Below are 26,702 nucleotides of genomic sequence, written 5' to 3'. Positions count from 1 at the left end.
CCAATATTTGTTACTATCTTTGTTTTTCATTATAGTCATATTAATGGGTGTAAAGTGATATCTCTCTGTGATTGTATTTTCATTTTTCTAATGTTGAGCATCTTTTCATGAGTGTATTGCCATTTTATCTTCTTTGGAGAAATGTCTATTTTGATCCTTTTTTCATTTAAAAAACTGGTTATATATCCTTTTACTATTGAGTTCTAAGTATTCTTTATATATTCTAGGTACAAATCCTTACCAAATACATGATTTGTAAATATTTTACCAATTCTGTGAGTTGTTTTTCCACTTTCTAATCATTGTCCTTTGAAGTACACACATTTAAATTTTAATTAAGTTCAATTTATCTACTTTTTCTTTCACTGCTTATGTTCATATCTAAGAAACCTTTGCCAAATCCAAGGCCATGTACATGTACACTTCTGTTTTTTTTTGTTGTTGTTGTTGTTTTTTAAGAATTTCCAAGTTTTGTTCTTAAACGTTGGTCTTTGATCCATTTCAAGTTAATTTTTGTATATTGGGCATGATATGGGTCCGGATTTATTATTTTTCATAAGGATATCCAGTTGTTCTAGCACCTTTCTTAAAAAGATAGTTCCTCCATTGAATTTTCTTGTCAATGGAATTGTCAAAAATCAATTCACCACAAATGCACAGGTTTATTTTTGGATTGTCAGTGCTCTTCTTTTGTTCCATATGTCTATCCTTTGGCCTTCTCACATTGTCTAGATTAGTATTATTATGTAGTAAGTTTTGAAATAAGGAAGGAGGACTCCTCCAACTTTGTTCTTGTTCAATACGCTTTTGGCCATTCTGAGCCCCTTAAATTTCCACATGAATTTTAGGACCAGTTTGTCAATTTCCATAAGCCAGCCAGTGGATATTGTAAGAGGGATTGTATTGAATCTGTAGATCAATTTGGAGAGTATGGCCGTCTTTAACAATATTAATTCTTCATATTCATGAATATAGGATTCCTCTCTATTTATTTATATCTCCTTCAATTTCTTTAAAAATGTTTTTTAGTTTTTGGAGTATAAGATTTAGACTCTTTCATAAAATTTATTCCTAAGTATGTCATTCTTTTTTTTAAAATATACTTTTTAATTTTTAAAAAGATCCATTACATAAATGTTACATGAAAAATATAGGGGATTCCTATATGCCCCGTTCCCAACCCGTCTCACATTTTCCTGCATTAGCAGCATTCTTCATTAGTGTGGTACATTGGTTACAATTGATGATCATAGTTTGGAACATTGACACCAAGTGTGGATTATAGTTTATATTGTAGTTTACGTTCTCTCCTGCACAATTTTCTAAGTTATGACAAGATATACAATGCCTTGAATGCATTTCAATGTCATTCAGGACAATCCCCAAGTCCCGAAAATGTCCCCATATTACACCTGTTTTTCCCTCTCCCTCTCCTCAGAAACTCCAGTGGCCATTGCCCCCCACATCATTGATTCTATTGTAAATGAAATTGTTATTCTTAATTTCATTTGCAGATTGTTCATTGCAAGTATATATAAATACACTTGTTTTTGGTATATTAATCTTGTATCCTGTATTCTTGTTGAACTTGTTTATTTGTTCTTATATTTTAGAAGATATCTTAGGCTTTTCCATATACAAAGTCATATCATCTGTGAATAGAGATCTTTTACTTCTTCCTTACCACTTTGGATAATTTTTATTTCATTTTCTTTCTTAAATGCCATTGCTAGAACCTACAGTAAAATGTTAGTAGATGTAGCAAGAGTGAATATTGTTTTCTTATTCCTGATCTTGGAAGGAAAACATTCATTCTTTCACCTTTAAGTATGATGTTAGCTGTGGGTTTTTCATAGATATACTTTATAAGATTGAGTAAATTCCTTTTTATTCCTAGAATGTTGGGTGTTTATATCATAAAAGAGTGTTGGATTTTGCCATATATTTTTTTCTGTGTCTATTGAGATGATCATGTGTTTTAAAAATAATTATTCCATTGTTAAGATATATTACATTAATTGATTTTCAGATGTTGACCCACCCTTGAAGTCTTGGGATAAATCTTGCTTGGCTGCAATATGAAATCTTTTATGTATGTCATTGTATTCAGTTTCCTAATTTTGTTGAATATTTTTGCATCTCTATTCATAAGTAATATTGGTCAGTAGGTTCCCTATAATGTCTTTCCCTGATTCTAGTATGAATCACACAGACCTCATGTAATGAGATGGAAGTTCTTCACCTCTTCTATTTTTTTGAAGAACTGGTATTTATTCTGCTTTAAATGTTTGATAAAATTAACCAGTGATGCACTCTGTATCTGAACTTTTCCTTATGGGAAGTTTTTTGATTATTAATTCAATCCTTTTACTTGTCAGATTTTCTATTTCTTCTTGAGTTGGTTTTGGCATTTCTAGGAATTTTTCCATTTAGTCTAAATTATCTAATTTATTGGCATGCAATTGTTCTTAGCATTCCTTTATAATCCTGAGTAGTAACGTCCCCTGTTTCATTCCTGATTTAGTAATTTGAGTCTTCTTTGTAGTAGGTTAAACTATGTACCCCAGAAAAACATGTTCTTAATCTCAATCAATTCCTGTGGGTATGAACTCATTGTAAATAGGACTTTTTAGAATGATAATTTTAGTTAAAGTGTGGCCAACTGGATTAGGAAGAGTCTTAGTCCTATCACTGGAGGCCTTATGGAGAAAACCATAGCGAGAAAGCCACAGGAAGGAGCAAGAAGCTGGAAGTCAGAGAATCTGGAAGAGAAAGGAGAGGACATTCCTATGTGACAAGTCAAAGAACCCCAATCCTAGGTGACACAAGCTCTCCAGCCTCAGAAACTGGGAGCCAAGAAATCCCCTTTTTTTAAGCCAACCCATTGTGTGATAATTGTCATAGAAGCCATGAAAGTAAGACAATCTATTTCTTGGTCAATCTGCTAGAGATTTGTCAATTTTGTTTTTTTTTTTAAAGAACCAACTTTTGGGTTTGTTTATTTTTCTCTGTTGTTTTTCTATTTTCTATTTCATTAATTTCTGTTCTAATCTTTATTATTTTCTTCTTTCTGCTAGTTTTGAGTTTAGTTTTCTATTCTTCAGTGTCATAAGGGGAAGATTAGGTTTTTTAACTTGCAATCCTTCTTCTTTTTCAATATAGGCATTTACAGCTATAACCCCCCCCCCCCAATTACTGCTTCAGCTGCATCTAAATTTTGATATGCTGTGTCATCAAAATGATTTCATCTACAAGTATTTTCTAATTGCCTTTATTATTTCCTTTTTAACCTATTTGTTACTTAGGGATGTGTTGTTTAATTTCCATATATTTGTAAATTTTCCAAATTTGTTTCTGATATTGATTTCTAATTTCATTCCATTGTTTTTGGAATAATACCTTGTTGAGGCTTTTTCAGTGAGGAAGGAAGGAAGGAAGGAAGGAAGGAAGGAAGGAAGGAAGGAAGGAAGGAAGGAAGGAAGGAAGGAAGGAAGGAAGAAAGGAAGGAAGGAAGGAAAGAAGGAAGGAAGGAAAGAAGGAAGAAAGGAAGGAAGGAAGGAAGGAAGGGAGGGAGGGAGGGAGGGAAGGAGGGAGGAAAGGAAGGAGGGAGGGAGGAAGGGAGGGAGGAAGGAAGGAAACTAAAAAAAGAAAAAAAAGAAAAAGTCCCTCACCCTAAATATAACAGTGAATGAGTGAACATCAGGTCACAGACTTTGTTTTTCTGCCCTGGAATAATTCTGCCCATCATCCTCCAGGAAATGCAACAAACTGTGAAGAGCCTAGAATCACATTCAAACTTTCTTTGAAAGTATCAATAATGAACCACTTGCTCTAAAAAAAGAAAAAAAAAAAGAAAAAGAAGGTTAAACTAAGTTACTTTGTGCAATGTTTCATCCAGCAAACTAATGAATTCTGTTTCCAGTTTCAAGCTATTTTCTCTTTCCTTCAAAATCTCCATGAAAATATATTCATACATTTAAAATGTTTCTCCCTTCCATCTATGATGTTGCAATAAAATTAACAGATTAATTTGGTTATAAAAATTAGCTGAATGGTAAAAAGCACTCTCAGTCTTGACTTTTCTGTGCTTTGTGTCATAATTTTAACCCAACAACTGCATTTCAACAAGATTCAGCACCAAAGTAAAAAATATATATACACTTTTTAAAAGGCAGCATCGTTAGGAAAGAAATTTCCAAATATTTGAGGAAAAAGCCTTTTCCTGTCTTTTTTTCCCTAAAGATTTATTTATTTATTTATTTATTTATTTCCCCTTCCCCACCCACTCCCCCTGCCCAGTTGTCTGCTATCTCTGTCCATTTGCTGTGTTCTTCTGTGTCTGCTTATATTCTTGTCATTGACACCGTGAATCTGTGTCTCTTTTCACTGCATCATCTTGCTGCATCAGCTTTCCATGTGTGTGGCACCCCTCCTGGGCAGGTTGCACCCTTTACACTGGGTGGCTCTCCTTACAGGGCACACTCCTTATGCACAGCAGACACCCCTGCATGGCACAGCACTTCTTGTGTGCATAAGCACTGCGCGTGGGCCAGCTCCACATGGGTCAGGAGATCCTGGGTTTAAACCCTGGACCTCCCATGTGGTAGGCAGATGCTCTATCCATTGAGCCAAATCTGCCTCCCTCTCCTTTCTTAATGAAAGGACACTTTCAGAATTGGGGTAGCATCCCATGCTATGCAATTAATCCCCCTCTATTATTTGTTCTTAGGAAGTTTGATTTATATAAGAAGAAAAGCTCCTAAGATGACATACCTTTATGTGTGTCTGCACAGACACACAAATATACAAGAAAAATTCATGGACCCCATTCTTCCACTAACATTGGAATGTTTCAAAGTATTTGGCAAAATCCAGAGGCAAATGATTAGCAAATTCATTGCCATGGCTTTTGATTATTGATTTAAATCTTCATCCAAAATTGAATCCCCTTCTAAAACTTTATCTTTCCTTTGGGAATTTGAAAATGCAATAGGAGGATTGAATGTCATTACTGCCATACTGTAAGTCTCAAAAAGTTCAGCAGCAGTTCTTTGGCTTAACTTTGTTTTAAGAGCTTCAGAGCCTTTACAAAGTGTTCCAGCAATCAGATGAGTTGCAAATCTCTGCACTACAGGATGGTAATGACTCCATAGCACATGCAACTCCCAAAGAGCGGTATTAGTGCATTATTGGGTTCATCCAGATCAGGGAGGAAAACGCCACTGTTCTGAGAGTCACTGTCAAACAACAGATCTGTTTGGGGGAAGGTGTGCATCAATATTCTGTTAGTGGCTAAAATCCAGTGCTTGAATTTGGAAGAACATGAAGAACAAGGGTAGAAAGGCATTTGATGAGGGCAAGGACACATTCCTGGGAAACTTCCTATGTTCAGGTAGCATGACAACAAGACACACAGTGTTTTGTAGAGATGTGTACAGAATTTCATTAGGTCAATATTCAGAAGATCACCCAGGCCAGAAAGAATGTGAAAAGCAGTCTGGACACAGTGAAGACTTTCTCAGTGGCCTAAGTCACCAGACTCAATGACAGTATATAGAATTATTAATAAATCATCAAAAATTTCACATTGATAAGGTGAGAAAACTTGGCAAGACCTTCTAGAGTGGTAGGCAGGAGAGGTAACATCTAGGTCTTCTTCAGTATTCTGAAGTAGGTTACAAACACAATATTCAGAGTCTCTGTGTGCAGTTTAAGCTTTTTCTCGCTATTTTCTAAAGCTTCTGCCTCCCAAAGTTCTTGCTCTACCTTCTTTTCTGCTTTATTCCACTCTCTTTGCATTCTTGCTATGGTTTTTCTCTCTTCCTTGAAAGTCATAAACTTCTTTGGTTTATTAATGTCCTCTGTGCCCTTTTCCACTTCTATTTCCTTGATTGTTAGGCACACAAATGTCTTTAAAAATCTCAGGCCTAACTTCATAATTTCTGCCCTTCACAAAACCAAAAATTACTTAAATTACACCAAGAGAAGCTTGGTCCAATCTTTCTTGTTTAAAGAGCTTCTTCACTGCCTCACAACACATTTCAGATATCGATTTTGACACGTCATTCATGAGAGGGACGATCAACACAATGAGGTTTTTATGAAAGTTAAAATGAGGTAGTGCCACCAATAGCTCACCCAGGCTCTTCACAGCCACTTCTGCCAGTCCTTTATATGTCTTTAAGGAAACTGCATTACATTTCTTCAGCTTCCTTTGTTTCCAGTCTTAAACCATGTGCTCCAGATTTTCCAAATAAAATTTGTATTGCCTAACCAGGCCTTCCTCAAATTCTCTTAACTTTTGGGTTTCTTTGTGGCTCTTGGTAGATTTTTCTGCTTCTGTTAGAGGTCAAATTTTATATGAAGGAGTAATGTCTTTAAATAATTCCATCAAAGAAACTATCACCAGCTTTCGAATAGTAACAGTCATATATGGTTCCATCTGCATGTAATTCTTTCAATTTTTTAATACTACTTTCTGGATCTGAGAATATGGCAGATAGCAAGGCTGCAATATGCATTTTCTTCTCCTGCAGTTTCTTCTTTCTCTCAATTAAATGTTCTTCTATGATCAGCTCCCAAATGGGATCTTCTATGACATCTTGCACTTGATCCAGCTCTTCTTGATCTTCATCTGTGGTATAGTCAATAACTAGCTTCTCCCCGGTCTGTGGGATTATACCACTTTTATCTTTGATAGGAAGCAAGTGAATCTGTTCTTTCTCTGGTGTCATTTGCATAGTTGTTGTGTTTATTCATATTTATAATGCTCTCATGCTTCCGTTTCTTGGCATGAGCAGGCTCACTAGAAGAAAGCTCTCTTGTTAGAATAGATCCTCTTTGTCTTAAATCCTTCATTAACTGTAAACCATGTTCAGCCACCATATCTAAAGGAAGGACTTCCTCTTTTTCCTTTCAAAACTTTTACCTGGTCATTTTTCCTTTGGGTCTTTCAGTGGAATGAATTTCTTAGACACTATCTTTATAGTTTGCCTCAGTTTCCTCTGTTCTTTTTGGTACTCCTTGATAGAGCTTTGTTGTTTAAATTGCTTATTTTTTTAGCTCATTTTCCAGTTTGACTTTACTTGTTTCTAGCAATTTCCTGAAAGCTTGGGACCTGTTTCTTAATTTCTTCTTGTCTTCATCCTTAGGCCTCAAGAGAACCACAGCCCGACAGTTTCACCAGGAGCAGAGATAATCTAGGAACCCCGCAAAGTATACCTGTGGAAGCAGTGATGCTCCACAAGCCAGAAACTGCCTCTGGCTCCTCGCCCAGGGTTGGTTTTTGAGGTTAGTGTTTAAGATTTGTTCTGACCTCAGGAAAGTTCTTCTTAGAAATCTCTTTCCCTGATTATCTCTGGTAAACTATCTGGCCTATTGATGTATGTCTTATTTCTTATAAGTGTATGTCTTATTTCTCTTGAGGCTACTAACCTACACTTAATTTCTTTCCACCAAAACCTCCATTAGTTTTGAGAGTTCTCTTAGACTTCAACTTTGGAGCATATGTTTTACTGCCTGTCTCTCCCCTTGGTACATTCTTTGAGACATAGAGCTGGAGGTGGGAGTGGGAATAGAGGCACACTTGCCCTGTGCTCACACCCCTACTGAAGGAACAAAACACTGCATGGAGGGCATTAGCCCCTTGTCTTTTCAACTTGCCTCCTCTGGTATGGAAAATTTGACCGACAAACAAGCTGAGGCCAGGGCAAATAGAACCCCAGTATCCTTACCTTGAATGGAGCCTGGGTGAGAGAAGGGAACCCTGCTTTTCTGCCACACTTTAGCCCTTCAACAGGTACCTGGAGATGAAGGAATGAGAAATGCTAATGTCTTGCCCCTTTTGGGAAGTTATCATAGCCCTCAACTTGGAGTTGTAACAGAGGAAGCTCTGTGTGCTTGACTGCACTTGTCTGCATAGGAGTTTTTCAGCATACTTGCCTGGGCAGGAGAAAGTGACATATAGAACCTAAAATTTCCCTTTGAACCACATTCAAATATATCATTCAGTGCTGTTAATTACACTCACAATGTGCTACCATAACCATCATTATAATTTTCTTCTTATCATTTTCACCAGTAATGGCTGCTTCACTGGGCAGACAGTGTGTAGTGCTCCTCATGCTGCCATTCTGGAAGTGGAACCTTTCAATCTTCTGTTTCTTAAACTAATATGTACGGGCTCCCTTCTACAAGCAGTGAAATTAGAATACTTTTGCTCCCTAGAATTTAAAAAAAACAGTATTTTAAAATATTTTTCTGCTTTTTCTTTTTTTATCTCCTACTTAGGTAAATCTGTTATGCATTTTAACTCTAAAATGCCTGTGTTCCATAACAATCATTTCACCTTAATCCTTCCATTTTATTTTGCTTATTTTTCTCAATCCTGCCCATTATGTGCAGTGCTGTATTTTTAGTAGGGTCAGTTCTCCTCAGTGCTGCTTCTGATTTGGCTGCCATTTCTTTTCTGGGTGTTTTTTTTTTTTTTTTCCACTTTTTCAACATTCACGGTGGCTCACAATGGACTCTCTCCTTTCTCCTGACTCTGTGCCTTTGCTGTCACTGAAGACCTCCTCCTGATACTACACTGGTTTGTGTGACTGCTTTCTCAGGCCCTTTTCCATTGCTTTTTCTCAGAGCTAGGTAAGTTCCAGGGACACTGCCAATGCCAGCCTAGGCACCAATTCCCACCTCTGTGACCATGAGATGGGATCCGTTGCTCTTGGTCTGCCTTTTACCTTGACTTCATTGGTTTTTTCTGAGTTCTAGGGCCAGAAATGTGCATCCTCCATGTTTTCTATGTATGAATTTCATTGCTTTTTAAAAGATTGTCCTCCTATACCATTTTTTGAGTTTCATCAAAAGTGTGGTCTACTTATTTCCTTACTTCTTCCTTGAGGCTACTTCTTAGAGGAGGAGAAGAAATAAATGAAATAAATGAATTTAAATTCAGCCTGTTAAAACCAAAAGTCCTTACCAGTTTTCACTTGGTGGGCATCCATTCCTTTTTCTAAGGATGTCTGTGAAAGATGTTTCTGACATTTTCTTTTTAGCCTCCTACTGGCATGTCAGTATTACCTGAACCCTGTTGCAGACATCTGCTGTAGTAGACTTTCCCCCCTGACCTTTAGGGCTTTCACTAATTTGAGAAGCATGTTTTCTATGCCTTAAGTAAGTGAATGATAAAAGTGTTTGACTGGACTTAATCATATCAGAGCCTCTTGGCTTCTGCTAATGACTTCCTTTCAGGTTTATATCAGTACATTAATCACTATATTATTTTTTTTTACAGCTATTCACTAGTTTTACATTTCATCCAATTTTACTATCAGTTAGCTCATGTTATTCTGTTGTGTTTACATGAACATATTAAAAAAAAGACTGTCACATGCTTTGATGAAACTCAGATACACCATATCTATGTCATTCTGTGAACTGCCAGTCTAGTAAAACTGTCAGAAAGCAAATGAGATATGACTTGTTTTTACTGAACCCAGTGCTGACTCCTAGAAATCATTACTTCTTTTTCTAAACGGCTTATAAATCGATAGTCTAATAATTCATTCTGCAGTTTTACCAGGCAATGTCATCAAGTGTGTCTATTTGAGGTTTCCGGCCTTCACAGCTTTGCCCTTTCACTTTCTTTGAGATTCTTTAAAGATAGCTGAAATTGGTTTTGTAACCACACACTTAAGTTCTGCACACCTTGGGATAAATTCATTTGGACGTAAAGACTCAATCCCATGTCAAGGAGCTAGCTGCTCTTATTATCTTCTCAGCTCTCTGGGTCTGTACTTGCCACTGCACCATATTTGTTCTCACTGCTTCACTTCAAAGGTTGATCTTGTTAACAGAAGGATTAAAACAAACGTAGCAGTGTGGCAGTTTTACCTTCTACCAGTTATTAAAATTGAATGAACATTGTGGGCTTCTGCAGTTCTTTTTGTATTGTTGTTGTTGTTGTTTTATGCTGTTCTTGATATTGCTTCTTGTTCTGAGCATTCTTACAGTGTTCTTTCTGGTTCTCAGGCTTTGGCAACTTATTTATCCTCTAACAACTAGATTCCATCCCTTTGAAAATGTGGGTAATCATAGTTCTACTCATAGGGTTCTATAAGGACTAACTGAGACAAAGCATTTAACTGGGTTAGAACAGGGCCAGATACCTAGTCAGCACATAATAATGTTAGCTATTGTGCTTATTATCATCACCCATTGCATTATTAATGGGTAGGCTCATTTTGACATTAGCCTGTCCTTTCTAATGTTAAGATTTGGTTACCACATTTCTGTAACAGTTTTTGAGAATGTGCCCCTTCTTTTGTTTTTTTATACGTGGATTTTAAAATCTGAACTCATAAGAGCTATCCTTTAGAGATATGTTACTTTATTATTAGCCTCCAACTCTGCCTGGTTTCTTTTCTTACCAAGCTCACTTGTGATTTTAATAGGAGGATTTTTTAAATAACCTATTTATCTTGAAATTATCATTTCCTTTAGAGTCTCTGACCACAGATTATATCCATCTCATCATTTTTTCCACTTTTCTTGCCTTTCTCAAACCTGCTCATCCCTAATTTTCTCTTATGGCAGAATATAGCACAAGATTGTCCAAGCCATCCTTTATTTTCTCTTTCCCTTCCTCTGTGTACATAATAGAGCTAGCAAGTTCTGTTGATTTTGCCTCCAAACGTTTATATATTGAGTTAATCTTCTCTTCCTCTCTTTTGCCTTTGATTAGTCTCCATTTCATTAGTCTAATATACATCATGCTAGATTGCCCCTCTCCTGCCAAATGGGTATTTCTAAGACATTGATTTGATAATGCTACCCGCCTGTTAAAGATTCTTTAACATATTGATACCTCTTCCAAATAATATGAAATCAATAAAAATATTAGCAAAGATAGTGATCAAATATATCATGTCAAGATTTGTCTCACATATCAGCATTAAATACAGAAAAATAAGAAATTTTACAAGGTCACTCATATAAGACCTTTCACTACTTATTTTCAATCAAGTTTAGAACATCTGAGGTCATAAAGGCTAATAAGTAATTATTATAAACTTGTAGAAAGGGGACACATTTTTATTTATTAACATTTTTTTTGAGTTTCCTTAAATTCTGAGTATTTATCCACCTGGACATCTGTGGGTGGAATTTGATTCTATTGTCATAACTTGAGAATCTCTAAAAGACTGTGGTAGTGCATCTTTAAGAATAGCAAATAGATGATTCATGAAATTGGGTTAGAATGTATGGGGAAAGAAAAATCCTAAAAAGACATATCAGTCATTGATATTGACTTTGCTGCTTTTTAAAGTATTTATACTTTCATTTGAATTAAATCTATTAAATGTTAGAATAATGTTTGATAGGATGTTTGTCCAGAGGAATTTGAATTCCAATAGACAAATAAATTACCATATAACAGCGAAAATTCTGAATACTTCAAAAGGTTAAAAGTGATCTATCATCTATCTATTTATCTATCTATCTATCTATCTACCTATCTATCTATCATCATCTATCTGATTCACTTCTAAATAAATTATATATATGATATATGTGATATATATGTATATACTTTGATTCATTTCTAAATAACTGAATGGAAATGAAGTAAAAATCTACCATATTATGTTCTAACTCTCAAAGATTTTTCAAAGTATGTGTCTGAGGCATAATCATTGTTCCTAAGAATTTTAACCTTTTCATTGCTCTTGTGGTTTCACTGACTTGAAAAACAACTTTAGACTCATTACTAACAAGATTCTAATTTCCTACTAGGTATAATGGCACAGTGCAAAGCACACAATAGATCACTAGATACATTATGTTAAAGTAACAATTTATGTGAGCAAAAGGAGAGCGATAGCTGGAAGAAGCAATGTGCCTCATCAAATTACACTTAGGCATAGCAAATAGAAACTTTCCAAGAGGGTTATCTACATGTTGATCTTATACTTTTAATTATAGCATACCAGGAGTTTGTATTTGTTTCAGTTCTCTTAAGAATTAAACTACTAATATGAAAATGAGCCGGGAAAAGCACTGAGTAAAGAAGACAGAGAAGTACTCAGAAACCAGATGAAAAAGTCAAAGTACAGAAATATATGTAACAAATATGAGTCTCTTTATTTTACCCCAGTAATAATTTGGCTGTACTTCTAGCACTGTGCAAAACTTGTTCAGGTGTTTTGATGGTTAGAAGTTGTATGTTCTTAGAAACATGTTCCCCAAAAAGCATGCTGTTAAAGTTAATCCATTCTTGTGAATGTGGACCAATTGTAAGTAGGATCTTGAATTCATTTGGGGTGGGTCTTACTCCCCTTACTGGAGTCCTTTATAAGAGAATGAAATTCAGACAAAGACAGAGAAATCCACGGAAGAAGTTGAAAGCAATGAAACCTGAATGAGAAGGGAGAGACCAGCAGACGTTGCCATGTGCCTTGTCATGTGACAGAGGAGTCCCAGGATCACTAGCTGGTCTTCTGGAAGAATATATCCTCTTGATGATGCCTTGATGTGAACATTTTCATGGTCTTAGAACTGTAAGCTTATAAGGTAATAAATTCCATTGTATAAGCCAACCCATTTCTGGTGTATTGCTTTCGGCAGCCTAGCAATCTAGAACAGGTGTTAATCTGGTTGATGATTCTTGTAAACAAAGCTCTATACTCAGAATGACCAAGAAACAAATACTACACTGAGGGAATATTGTGTGATGGGAAATATCCACCATACTGACATAGCACAGAAGAGGGGCAGATAATGGTCCCTGATGGAGGTGTCTGACTTGCAGAGCAGAGAACAAGAAACAATGTTGAACTTTCTTTTGAAGAAGGAGCAGAATATGCTGGGTGGACAAAGGGTCTGGGGAGGGCCTCATAGGCAGGGAGAACAGCAGATGTGAAGGCTCTGAAGCATCAAATGGTAGACTGTTCAGCAAAACTGTTTGGTATTGATGGAGCATAGAGTCTGGAAGTAAATGTATAGCAGCAATTGAAGATGTAAGTCACCAAGGAAAAATAAGCATCCATCATATTTGGTATTTCGATCAAGCCTATATGACATGTTATATTAAGGCTTCCCTCAAAAAGAGATAGAAATTCTAGGTTAAAAAAAAACAAAAACTGAAGCCAGGAAAATGTATATTGATATCTACAAATACATATTGAACACTGACTAGGTAATTACAAATCCAGAGAGAAAAGGGATCACTCAATGAACAATTTTCTCTTCGGGCATGACATGAATTCTGTCCCAACTCTGCTGCTAATACCTGGGTACAACCAGACAAAAGCTTATTGTTTTTATACTCTTTGGGTTGCAGGGCTCTCTGCAGAAATAAAGAACAATGATTGTAAACTTGCTTAAATGCTAAATGGGTAATTATTGTTTCTCTTAAGACCTTTGGAAGCAAGAATAAGCACCCAAATATTGGCAAATCTGGATTCTTCTATGATATCTAATGGTGAAGTAGTGTTTATCATCATAATCAGAGGCTTTTTAAAGGTCTACAAAGGACTATCATAATACTTTTTAAAATATACTATAAATAACTTAAAAATCAATACAGTGCTGTTCATTCACCTTGTCTAATACATCATGATCAGAGAATATGACATAGTGGAAAGTGTGCTTGGCTGATAATTAGGAGATCTAGGATCAAATCTCAGTTTACTTCCTTCTAGAGTATAATTATAAGGTGGCAAGTGATGGATCTCTGTGTCCTCAAATTAAGGGGACTTGGTAGATGCTTTCCCTTTCCTGGTATAACTTGGTATCCTAGATCTTTTTCTACATGCCTTAAAGTTACAAGGTATCCCTGATTTTTCTTGTAGTACCCATAAGAAGTAAAGCATATGAGATCTGGCATGAGAAAATTCAATAACTGTGAAAGGCTAATTAAGGTCTAAGAATACTTGATTTGGAAAAACAACAAAAGAAAAGGTAACTGGCTCAGCCCTAGAGCATAGGAAGGAGGACTTACCTTGCCTGTTGTCAAAAGCTGAACAGAAGATAGAGGAGCTGCCAGGTGTTAAGGTAGCTGATCACAACAATGTCCCAAAATATAAGTAACAATATATATTCTCGTGAGTTGACTCACTGACATGGACTTTTACCACAAAAGTGTAAACTGTTTGAAATCATCTACCAACAAATATTAGTTTGCATCTCTCAAAATGAATTCTCTCTCAGGGATCTCTTTCCAGGCCCAGGGTTATATTCTCCCATGTTAATTATAATTGCCAAGAGAAAGCAAATGCTTGGTATGATTTGAAGAATATACAAATTCCTGAATCCACCTTATAAGCCCTCTCCTCCCCACCTCCCCACCCCAAGAATATTAGGAACTTTATGACCTTAGAGCTATTCCTTTATATACATTGTTTCCCAGAGCATGTGTCTCCAATCAGCTAGGATATTCTAGGTGAAAAAGCATTCTGGGTTTGACTAAGTTCAGAAACCCTGCCTGTTCGTTTCTGAAGAATATGTTTTACCTACACATCACTATAACTCAAAGAAAGGAAAAAAAAGCATGCCTCAAAAGAGGAATTAAACATTGCTATACTTCCTAATAAAAGTAATAGGTAATGCTTGGGGTTTTTAATCTATGCCATGGACTTTTTTTAGCTCTTTGCATTTTTATTTCTTTTAGTCAAAACAAGCCTTTAAGATAGATATTACCATCATTTCCATCTATGTTTGTTACAGATAAGAAACAAAGAGTCACAGGTAGGTCTGGCATCACACACCAAGTAAGGTGGCAGAGTTAAGATTCAAATTCAAACAGCCAAATCTTGACCGCATACTGATCTGTATAAAGTTAACATAGATATTTATTCAAATTTTCTTTAGCAGACATCAGTATACTCTTCTTTTCTCAGGTGGAAAGAAAAATAGCAGACGTTTTGGAGATAAAAATGATGCCTATGGGTTATTGAATATATTTGTCTTCAACTTCTAAAGTTCACTGTTGAGTGTCAGGTAAAGGACCCTAATTTTAAAAGAAACGGGAAGAAGAGATTTTCAGTTTGCAACTCCTTTTTTCCCTTTTCCTTTGATTACTCTTTCAATATTAGGTCATACTGACCAGGGGCACCCTACTCAATCTTTTTTTTTTTTTTAAGATTTATTTTTTATTTATTTCTCTCCCCTCTCTTTCCCCAAGTTGTCTGCTTTTGGTGTCCATTCACTGTGTGTTCTGCGTCTGCTTGTATTCTTGTCAGTGGCACCAGGAATCTGTGTCTCTTTTTGTTGTGTCATCTTGCTGCGTCAGCGCTCCATGTGTGCGGCCCCACTCCTGGGCAGGCTGCACTTTTTTCATGCCGGGTGGCTCTCCTTGTGGGGCGCACTCCCTGCACACGGGGCTCCCCTATGTGGGGGTCACCCCTGTATGGCACAGCACTCTGCGTGCATCAGCACTGCGCGTGGGCCAGCTTCACTTCAAGGGGCAGGAGGCCCTGGGTTGAACCGTGGACCTCCCATGTGATAGGTGGATGCTCTATCCATTGAGCCAAATCCGCTTCCCACTACTCAATCTTGGAACCAGTCTTGCTACTGCTTAAACAGCTGTATGATCAGTTCCTGTGAATTTGTGTTTTAATAAGCCTACCACTGTTTCATATTATTTTGTCTTTTTATTAAAATTATATGTTAACCTTTCTCCTATTTTCCTCTGCTTTTCTGGCTGTGTTTCTCAAATATTCCTCCTGCCTTCAATGCACTTTTCCTCTCCAGGTAGCCAAATCCTACCTATCATTTAATCCCAGTTCTTCCCAAAAGCCTTTTTCAATGACTTTCTCTGGAAAAATGACTCTTGTCTGGAATTTCCTACAGCTTCTTGTGTTCTCAACAGGGTTATCACTGGGTATCTGCCATTCTCTACCTTGTATTCAAAAGAAACTTTTCATGTTCCTTACATCCTCAGGTTGAGGGTTATATGTTTCTTATTATATAACATTATTCTTCACCATGCCCACATAGCTGACAACAGTGTGTAACAAATGGACGGTACCCCCCAATTTTTATATTGATAGAAAACTCCTTTCATTATATAAATGGTTGGCAGTGGTGGACAAGAGCTATGTGTAGTGAAATTGTTAGGCAAACCAAGGCAGGAGACATTTCTCAACAGTACACTTAAGAAATAGTGAAAAGAAAACATACTGAATTTAGATGGAAATATAGATTTGTAAAGTTTTTTTATACATTCTTTTGTAGTTTTATCATATTACATGCATGCAAAAATACGTATATTTTCAGAGATGTTTGAGTAGCTAATGGTACTATGAATAAACTTCATCTGACTGTTTCAAGTTGCTTAATTTCCACATGAATTAGAAATATATAGTAAGAAATCATTTGTGTCCACATGTAGAAAATTTAAATCACTTTTACTACTATCCCAAAATTGGGACCAGAGGTAGATATTATAAAAGATCCCAAGCCTTTTTTACTAGAGTTATTCATTCCTAATGCATTTAGATAAGACTAAGCATTTTTTTTAAAGTTTATATTTTAGCAATGACAAGTCATTCAAACTTAGAAAAATAAGGTCTGAAAGCACTAGGATATTTAACATATTCTGAGAAATATAATTGCAAACAACACTTTATCTAAAGAAGCATAACTATAACTTTTTATCATCATCTTCCAATTTCTCAAATGAGAATCAGAGAATCAGATAATCAGCATCATCCAATATAGAAGCCACAACCCATATGTGCCTGCTGAGCTCTTGAAATGAGGCTATTGAAAGGATGTAGTATAGAATACAAAAAAGAAAGTAAAATGGGCCGCTGATTTTAATATTTGTTGACATAATTTTTTAGATCAACTGGCATAGATAAATTTTATTAAATTATTAAAATTAATTTCACCTATTTTTTTACTTTTTAAAATACGGCTATTAGAATATTTAAAATTACATATGCAGCTCACATTACATTTCTATTGGACAGCTCAGCTCTAGACTGTAACTCCTTACTTTTATTATATTTTTATTCTCCCTTCAAGAAAACTTTGAAATTGTGTAGTTCCCAAAAGGGCTTGATTTCCTGAAATGTGTTAGTGTAGGCTTTCCCCCTATCTGACAACAAGAAACAATGAGGGCAATTTCTATTAGTTCAAATAGCAAAAAGAGAAAAAGAGAAAGAAACCACTAAGGCTTAATTCCCTTAAATTATTTTTAATATGTGGTTTTAAAAACATACCATATAAACACCCTAGCTTTTATCTTTCTGTGGACAAACTGATTTGGGAGGAAAGATTGATCTCCTCCTCTACCAAAAGACAGGTCCAATAATAAATAGATCATCCATATCAGCTAATTACAATGCAACTCCATGGACACTCTGGAGCAGATGTTTTCTTCTGTGCCATGTTGATAGAAATACTGGCAGGGGACATTTAAAATTCATTGCTGGGAGACTCTACATTATAATGAATCTCATTAATAGTAATTAGAATTTTTGTCTCCCAAGCTACCATGGCTAATGCCCTCCCTTTTATAGGTCAAAAGAGCTTAAATACTCAGCAGTCCCCTAACAACTGACAACATCATTTTGTTTCTTAAGAGTTTGACACAGGCTTTAAGCAACTTCTAGGCGGAATGTTCATTTTTTCTTAACCGAGTAACTAAATTAGCCTAACATAGCCACAAAGCAAGATTTTTGAAAATGGAAAAGGTTACTTGTCACAAAATCAACGGTGACTTGTAATCGCTATTATGGGCAGGCAATAGGTCAAAGCCACCACTCTTCTTTCCTTGTCTAGAGTTCTCTTGGAATTTATTATGGAAAATCATGACCTGTGCCCTGTGAACAATGTTTGGTAAGAATTGTGGGATGTTTATTAATGTAAATGAGCAAGATGGACTATTTTCTTGCATCAGGGTCAGCCTAAAACACTGTAATCTAATTACTCTTTGCTTTCATTTATGTGTGCAGACATTTGCTCCTAAAACGTGGAAGGCTGTTTCTCTTGGCCAGGACTGCAAAGTGGAATACTACTTTATTTGCAGACTGGTAATAGGGCTAATATGCTGGCATTATGACAGGGGGCACGGGAGGGCATGCTATTAGATAAGTGTTTCTGCTACATTACCCAGACAGCACTGCCCTTCACAGAGCTTTCCAGCCATTGTGCCATTCCGATATCGCGCAGCTATAGAATGTTAATGCCAACATAATTATATATTTTGGCTTCCGTTTTGGCAATAGGCTGCACTTAAGCAAAATTTAGTACCATCTTATGTGTTCCTACAGCTGGATAATTACAGGGCATTTCAGTTTCTGGAGCAGGAAATTAATGATATGAAGATCTGCAGCTATTTAAAGACAGTTATAGTTTGCACTTGCAGGGATCCACTACTTGAAAGCATGCTAAACTCTCCATGGAAGAGTGTCCTGAGGTGGGAGGGAAGGAAGTACCATTTTGATTCAACTTCAGAATCAAATCTTTTCTTTTTTTCAATGCTTCAGGTCAGTGTAGTTGACAATGAAAATCTCTACAAAAACATGCATTTCCTGTAATATTTCTGCCTAAATCCCTTCTAATACAATGAGTTCTTAGATGTGGGTTGGCTGGGGAAGTTCTTGGCAAGGCCAGATGCTAGGGAAAAATAACTCCTGGTTCTTCAAAATCCCCTAATCAGGGGAACAGAGTTATAAACCTTTATAAAGAACAGGAGGAAACCTTAGAAATTATCCCAGTCAAGGGGTTATCAAACCATTTAGTGTCAGAACAACAAATAAATCTAAACAGGGGTGAACTTGTAAATCAGATAATGTTAGAGCTCCAACAAGCAGAACTATATGAAAATCCCTGAGCTACTATACTCATCTGTTTTTACAAGTGAGAGAACTGGCTTTTCAAATATCATTATTTCATTATCAGTGTTCTGTCATATCAAAGTCTGTAATAACAATAGTTATCTTTTCAAACTCTTTTAAAGCAGTGAAAGAATGCCTGGCTCTCCAGGAGACAACAGAGCCTAGTGGAGGTTCACCTGAGCTTTTTCTTGTTTTGGACCAAAAAAAGCGACAAATCTCTAAACCTCCTCTACTACCCAGTGTTTCTTCCCTCCCTTCCTTCCTTCCTTTTTGTTTAGAGGAAATTGGGCTTTTGAGTCAGAGTGATTTGGAGATTTTAAACTCAGAGAGCTGGGATATACTTTCAGAGTTTCTAATTCAGTTGGTCTGGGGTGGGTCTGAGAATTAGAATTTCTAACAATTTCACAGTTGATGCTAATTTTGCTGGTCCAGGACCATACAAAACTTTGTTATCTGCAAAATGAAAAATATACCAACTTGTCAGGGTGGTTGTAATGAATAAAGTATGCAAATGGCCTAGCAGGGTGCCTAAAATAGTAAAGAAAACAGTAGCCACTAGCTGTTACTATTCATGAAATTAAGCCACACAAAATGTCTGTAAGTGTTTTGTGTCTTCTCCCATGCTTCTTTCCTTCTTCTGGAGCTACCTGTATGGACAAGCAGTCAGCCTAACACAAAGGGTCAGGTTTAACCCACTTTTGTCCTATGATCAACGGGGTCATGGATAAGGTAGTGAGAAAAAGTAAAGCCTTAATTGTGTTTTAATATGTCCTGTGATTCAATGTCATTGTTTTTTTGTTTTGTTTTGTTTTTTGCTCTCTGTTTTTGTTTTGTTTTGTTTTTTACATCTGAAGGGTAGCAAATCATTCACCAGAAATTTTGAATTTTATTACAAATCAGAGATTGTTTTAAAGCACTTGGAATAGTCTGTATGATTTACATGTTAATGAAGTTCTGTCCGTGAGAATGTCTTGAGTTAGTTTCACTTCAGATGTGAATACAGGTATCATTTTATGAAAACCTGCAGGATCTTTTACTTTCTTTTTTATGTAGTTCAAGTTTCTTTACTATTTCAAGTATCAGAGCAACAAGATGTATGTAGATGCCTTTTGCCTTTCTGCATCGTGGTCACCTAATTAAATGATTCACTTTTCAACAAGTCACTTTAGGAATTGCCAGTCTATAATGTGTGCAGATCTGTCCAGTGATACTTCAAAAAGTAGGTAAGATATAAAATGGGTTATTTCTCAAATCACTTAATCAATGAACCCTTTCATGCATACTTTCTCAGAAAGATGAGAAGTCTGTAGACCCTACATTGGAAAACTCTGCAATAAAGTGAATATCATACAAGGATGGTTGGGCTGTTTTGTCCTTCTATCTATCTAGAATTCACTTTGGTTTTAAAAATTTCAGAAGAAAATTGTTTTTAAAAGGCAATCAAAATATTTTTTCTTTTCTCCTTTTTTTTCTTGGCACTTACGCATGTGTCATCCACTAGGTATGTTGTATTTGAGGAATTAGAGAAAATAAACAATTAATAACTTGGTCCATATCTGCCACTTGAAAATTTTTTTTCAGGTTTAAGATTAAGATATGTAATTGTGCAAGCCCAAAATGGTATGATTCATCTATGTTAATTTGGATATTTCAATAGTATTGGCTTAAAATACAGTGTAAATACTGGTCTTTTCTTGTGCTTCACAAAAAACACTATTTCAAAGTAATGGTCTCACAGGCATGAAATATTGTAAGCCTTGATTGAATTTTGTAGCCTCTGATTACATTAGAGCTATGAAATATGACTTGCTCACTGGCTGGCAATGGATAGGTTGTTAATATATCTATATTGCTACTGTATTTAAGTATATCCAGATTTCTCTGTCTACTCAGGGGTAGATAAATGAGGATCTGTGCAATGACCATATAACATAGAGGTGTCAAGAAAACTAAAAAGAGAAATTCAATTACTTTCATAATCCTTCTTACATTTCTATTTTACATAATTTTTCATCATTATATGAGTCCACTGGTTCTTTAATTCACTTTTCTTTATAATAGACTGTCATGCCATTACTTGCTCATGTACTTAAACTTAAACTACTTACCCTGCTACAAAATTCCAGGACTTTTAGTAGAAGCTTTGGATGAAAAAAATTTTGTTTTCTACATAATTAACATAACCTATGTCCAGTAGAATGTTCCCATTTATTTGTAGCTCTAATACAGTAAGAAATAACTATAGTCATGCCCAGTCAGCAATATATTACTTAAGATATAGATTCCAAGGCATTCATACTTTTATGTCCCAGGAACCTTGTACTTCAAAAAGTTGGAATGAACTAGTTAAATGCACATATTTAAAGTAAATAAGAGAGTTGATACAGTTGTCCCATCATTCAGGACTCCAACCCCTTTATGCACTCTTCCCTGAAAACACACATAGACACATACTCATGTAATAAAAATGAATTTTGATGTAACATAATGGCCCATGGAACTGAGGTTTAGCATAAATTATAAACTATCTTTTATAGTGTCAGATACTTATAAATTCCAGTTCCCCTTTGGCCTTGTCCTCAATCCTTATTTCAAATTTTACCTCACCTGGGCTTGGTCTTCTATATCTGCACTGACCTGTCAAATCAGTATTTCACACAAAGAGGTTAGGTTACTGATGTTACGAAGACACACCGGCATCCATGTTTACTTCAAGTCCACTGGATAAAAAGCCTATGACAGCAAGGTCAATCCCATTCACAGACTAAAGCGGGAAAAAATACCTAGCAGTTTCCTCAAGAGCTTAAGGAAAGATATATTTGAGAGTCTCCATTAAGATTATTAACACTGTGTGGAAGCGGGGTTTGAGATAGAAAGTGGATCAAAGGCTTCTCAAGATGAAGGCACATCAGTCTTCTTTCAGCATTTTTTAATCTATGCATTCCATTTAGTAGAGTCAACTGACAGCAATGCAACAGGTTATAAAGTCTGCTGACTTTGCAGAAAAGAAAGAATCAAATCACATATACAGCAACTTTCATTCAAGGGAAGACTTCTATTGCCATTTACATCTGCCCGCAGTGAAGTTTATCTTCACCCTTTATTCCACCTTGAGTCCGTAACACAGCATAGTTCCACTAAAACAGACAAGACACTCTGCTTACTGGGGAGTTCCTTCTTCAGTCATCCCTTAATGTGAAAGCATTTGAGATGTTTCTAAAAAGCTTAATGAAAACATGGTTCATTACAATGCAATTTTACACCTGAGAGCCTCAACAAGTGTGTCCTCTGAATGTAGTAAGAAGTCAGCATGTGAGATAACTCTGCTTTGCATCCTGCGACAAAACTATTCCTCAATCTGGACAGAAGGGCAATCAAACATGTACTTATTAGGTATCTGCTGTATAAGGCCTAATAGGTTCTTAGGAGAATTCAAAATTTACTTGCAGGTGCCTGTTGACATGGACAGAGAGGACTGGAGTCAAAGAACAGGGACTTCAGTGTAAGCTTTTCCACTTCCTGAAAGAGTGGCCTGGAAGAGGTCATATGATTGCCTTGAAACATCCTAGAAAATGAAAATGATAATTGAAAAGCTGCTTTTCTCACCAAATTGTTGAAGTGATCAACTCCCCCCAAAAGATAGTATTTTTAAAATGAAAGTAATTTATAAAGTATAACAGAGTAATGTAACATCTGGTTAACTAGTTGAAGAGTGAGGCAAAAATATGTGTCATGATAAGGGATAGTTAATTTGAACTTAGTCTGGAAGTAAAGACTAGAAGATAGTGGTGGACACTCTCACCCATTTAGGCCAGCTTCCCTAATTACAAGCCTATCTCTATCTTAGTTAACAGAACAGTCCTGCATAGTAGATCCATAGGCACAAAAAGCTGCATTACTAAGCAGAAATTGATGTGTGACCTGCAACCGATCAATCAGAGAGAATACTGCCTGAAGACAGAGAAAACTGAGAGCATCTTAAAAATGTGACCCCACCCCCACCATTCATTTCCCTATAAGACACACAAAGGCTAGTACAAGATTCACAGTTTGTATTAAACCATGATCAGTTTGTCATTCCTAGAAACCGCTAGGAAAACAAAAGAACAAAATTGATGAAATAAATAAATGAAATAACCCCAAGTCACACAGTATTAGAAATATATATCTTCATACATGAGTCACAAAAATTTATCACCCTTTCAGCATGTAGTACACCCTCATAACAGTATATTATCATGTACTTTACTGTCTTGTCTTTGCAGTGTTATCAGGCTTGGAATACATAAAACTTGTGTTCATGTTTTGATGGTAAGCTGCCTGGAAAGTTTCTGGAAGTTGATGGGATATCAATCAAAATTAAACTAGATATGTAGGAGTGCTCATGTTTTTGTGGGGGTGAAAGGAGGTGAGTGGACCAGGGCCCCACCATTGGGAGATCTGGGAGGAAGTTAGTGGTAAAATTGATGTTGGAATCAATCTATTGCTGTTTTTCCTAGGCAAATTGCCCGAACTTGAAAGATGAAACACAACACAGAATAACATTAATTTAATAAAAGGTCTACTTTAAAGTTTCATTAGCTTTCTTTAAGTAAGCTTACAGAAGTCACAGACTTATCTAAGATGTACAAGCGAATCACTGGTATTATGGTGATTCCAAGTTCAATCTCTCAGCTTCTTATCCTTGCACTTTTTCCACTGGCAGAGCAGAAAATTTATTTGAGTATCAGGAAAGTGGGAGAGGGATGATGGGTACATTCACGCATCTCACAATCTTTTGCAAACACTCTGTGCCCAGGCACTGTTCTGGGAGCGGGAGACACAACAGGGAGTAGGAGTGACCATGTCCTCAATATCAGAGGCTACAATTTCTTTGAGATGAGGACTAACAAAGGAAGCAACCAATTCCTCAAAAAATAAATAAATACATGAATTAGCAAGAGAAGTATCAACTAGTGATAAATCCTATTTAGAGAACAACAGTAGTTTCATGTGATGGTGAGTGTCTTATGGCTACTTTAGACTGATGACCTGGGCATACCTACATTTGTTGGACTGTTGCAGGCATCTCTATCAGATGGCACCCACAGGTTCTGTCTTGCTCATGGCAATTTGCTCATTTTGCATGATCACAATTTACAAGTAGCAGATGCCATGTTTCTTTGGACTATTCTGACGGTTTCAAAATTCCTATCATTATGTCAACATATTATTTTGTGATAGGCTCCATTTTGATCCTTCTTTCCACAGACAACCATGTCCACCCAAGGCTGGACTGTATTTCGGCTATCTGTCCAGCTCCACCATGTCACATTCCATTGTAGAAGGCATAAAATATGCTTCAGATCGTTGATGGATTTCCAGATTACATGACTGGAAACTTAACAAAGGAAATCAACATCATCTAAGTCTTTGTGTTCATTACAGAAAGGAGACTAAGCTCTCAACCACTACCCACTCCCTCCTCCCTAAAACATGCCAGCATCCACATCCTTCCTTCTCTCATAATCTCTGTTCTCCTGCTTTCTGTCCAAAGCTAACTCTGTCTCCTGCTCTATTCCTTAGTCTTCTTTACCTCTTCTAAGAACTCACCTAGGTGATTATTCCATTCAAAGTTTCAGTCACTCACTGTCTACTAAATGGTGTGATTACATGTGTGCATGTGAAACTTTCCAGAAATAATTGTCCCCTGTAAGCATGACCCTCTAGAATACCAATGTAAGGAAAATTGAAAACAAAGATAATGTTAGCTTGAAGAATCCTAGGAAAGTTTATTGGGTTGATGGGTGTTTTCCATGTCATGGGGATTAAGTCTTATACTGGTCCAAGAATGACTAGGAAAGAGACTTTCTTAAGATTTCATAAAAATCAAAATTGCAAGAAATTCTCAAGTCTCTCTTTATCTATTCAACCTTCTTTTTGGCACAACAATTCAATTTCCCACACATGAGTAGCTGGTTGGGGAGTAACATTCGAAAACCCAACTGACTTGAAAGAACTTTCTAGCACTGAATGAGAAAATAATCAAGTAAGAAAGTATTCTATACATTGAAATTTATCACAGGATTATCTAGATATTATTCTATTTTTTCTTTTTACTTTACAGTCATATTTTCTGAAAGAGGGTTGTTATTGTCTCCACTTTCTTACCTCCCATTAAATCAAAGAAATCACACTTTTTTAACTAAAGTATTGAAACCACTGCAGTCCTCCCTAAAAGATCATAATTTACCTGAAGATTCTACTGCCTTTGGCTGCAAACACCATTCCAACCTAGAAAAACTTTTTTTCTCTGATTCTGTGACAACATGAATTTTCCTCTTATCTCCTACACAACTTTTGAATTTCTTTCCTAGACCATTTTTTTTTGTTGTCAGACCTCTTAAAAGTTGGTGTCCTCTAAGGATCTCTCCTCTTCTTACCTTAAAGTCCTGGGTTTGACAAACTATGAGCTATATGACCTTAGGCAACCTCTTTCAGCCTCAATATATTCAAATGCAAAATAGAGAGAATTATGGCACCAATCCCACTGGACTTTATGACGATCAAATAAGGCAAAGCCTATATATTGCTTAATACACTATGTAACACATAATATAAACTGTAGCATTGAAAAAGTGATATTATATTTATTATTGATCTTATTATTATCTATATAACAATGCATCCAAAGTCACCATCTCTAACTCCAACCTCTCTCTTGCCCTTGAGCAGTAATGTTTTAACTGCTTTCTAGATTCTAACTGAATGTATCGCGGACACCTAACACTTAGTAGGTTTAAAACTCAACTCAGCATCTCCTCCCCAAATCTGCTCCTCCTTTCTCTATTACCTCTCTCAATGAATGGGTGAACAACCACAGTAATGATGCTTATGTCCATACTGGACCTTACTTCCCTCTTAGGCTTCAGTCAGTTGTAACCTTCCATTTCCACATTCTACCACCACTACCTTAGCTTAAATCCACATGGACTTTCATAACATTTTCCTAATTGGTCCTCTGCCACTTCCCACATACAGGATTTTGACAGAGCTAACTCTTGGGATCTAACTCTGACCAAATCACACTTCTGCCTAAAATCCTTCAATGTCTCCTCAATGCCTAAAACAACGAATTTCAAACCAGGATTCTTAAAAGTGTTTCAAGAATCATGTGAGGAGAAATACGAGCATCTTCAGGTCTAAATTCCCATTTAACCAGTGTAGCTCTTTTTATCTGTTTCATCTATGAAACCTATATTGGTCTTTTATAAATGCTTTTCTCTACCTAAAGAAGACCTGAAAACCACTGACTTACAGAATACAATCCAAACACTTTATTTAGTATGACATTGATAATCAAATCAGGTTCCTGCCTTTCTCTATAGCTTTTCCTCTGTCCTCTTCCCTATTATCATTCTCTGCTCTAATTACCCCAAACTACTTGAGATTCCCAGGATGCACATGCTCTCTCTTGCATTCTTGGCTTCAGTTTAGCAAGGCCTTCTTCCTAAACTGTCTTTTCTTCCCTGGTCAGCTTGTAGAACTTTCACTCATCTATTCAGTCTCTCCTCAGTAGACACTTCCTTGGAGAAGTTGATTTCATTTCCCCTTTCTCTTACTCCATCGCTCCCTACGCAGATCTCCAATTACTCTTTGCCAATAGCTCTAGGAACATATTTATTCCAGTGTTTTGAGCTCCTTTGTTTTTTATTCTACTTGTTGTTTTCCTTTCCTACACTATGAGGTTATTGAAAGCAGAGAATTTGTCTTATTCTATTTTGCACCCAGCCCAGAGTTAATGGAAATCCAATGTGTGTTGACTCTTATATTAATCTATTGTTGTGTAACACATAACCCACAAAGTTATCAGCTTAA

The 26,702-nt window shown here is 36.3% G+C and overlaps 1 pseudogene; it reads right to left on the bottom strand.

Moving 5' to 3' along the window:
• Positions 1 to 4,836: 4,836 nt before the first annotated feature.
• Positions 4,837 to 8,123, bottom strand: LOC101426059 (nucleolar complex protein 3 homolog pseudogene; annotated as a pseudogene).
• Between the last annotated feature and the right edge of the window lie 18,579 nt (positions 8,124 to 26,702).

Source organism: Dasypus novemcinctus, chromosome 15, assembly GCF_030445035.2.
Source record: "Dasypus novemcinctus isolate mDasNov1 chromosome 15, mDasNov1.1.hap2, whole genome shotgun sequence".
In the NCBI taxonomy this organism is placed as follows: domain Eukaryota; kingdom Metazoa; phylum Chordata; class Mammalia; order Cingulata; family Dasypodidae; genus Dasypus; species Dasypus novemcinctus.
The sequence above is the reverse complement of the archived record's forward strand: the minus strand, read 5'-3'. Positions and strand labels throughout refer to the sequence as shown.